The 748-nt window shown below is 43.2% G+C and overlaps 1 protein-coding gene across 1 annotated transcript in view; it reads right to left on the reverse strand.

Annotated features, from left to right (window-relative positions):
- The window catches only part of DEPTOR (DEP domain containing MTOR-interacting protein), a 77213-nt gene that overhangs the window by 25805 nt on the left and 50660 nt on the right, over positions 1 to 748 (reverse strand). The window lies entirely within an intron of this gene.

Below are 748 nucleotides of genomic sequence, written 5' to 3' on the forward strand. Positions count from 1 at the left end.
CTCGTCTCCAGAGTAAACTGTCAATGTTTTGAACAGGATTCATATATTGCTTAAGGCACTCTCTAGTAATCATTTCAAATGCCAGCATCCCTTTGAAAGCAAAGCTTACACATATCCACTGAAGCCTTCCCCTGCTGCACAACGGTCCCCACACTGTCGGCAGAGACCCAGTAAATTTGAAGTAATAAGGAGCACAAAGGGCAGCAGTGACTCTGCTTTGAAATTCAGGGCTGTTTCTGAGGAAAACGGAGAGGCTGAAACAATACCTACCCTGGTCTCTTTTCCCCTTCCCAGATGTACAGTAAGAAACAACTTTAAGTGAACTGTGGAAGAATGGGTGTGTTTAACCTTCCGGCATGGAATAGGAAATCCTTTCAAAAGGAAAATAAGCTTCAACACTACTTTTACCTTCCTAAACAGACCGGTGTAAGACCTAAACAAACAAAAATGTTGAAATGGTCCCTGACAGGCTGAAACAATGCTGCCTCTTTTTTTAGAGGCTGATGTTTTCTGAGTTGTGTTATTTCATAGCAACTCAAGTGGCCACTGGATAGTTAAACTCTCCTCTGACTTGCACCAAAGGAATGTCTCTAGGAGGAGATTTGAACTGGTTCAGAGCTTGGCAATGAAGAGGCCAAATCTGGGTTTCTGACTGCATGTCCTCCTAAGAGATAAACTACAGCTCAAACCACAATTATGGGCTTGATGAAGAGATTATTGGAGGCAGACGTCTGGCTTGTGTTCAGCA

Source organism: Pygoscelis adeliae, unplaced genomic scaffold, assembly GCF_000699105.1.
Source record: "Pygoscelis adeliae isolate BGI_AS28 unplaced genomic scaffold, ASM69910v1 Scaffold111, whole genome shotgun sequence".
NCBI classification, from domain to species: Eukaryota; Metazoa; Chordata; class Aves; order Sphenisciformes; family Spheniscidae; genus Pygoscelis; species Pygoscelis adeliae.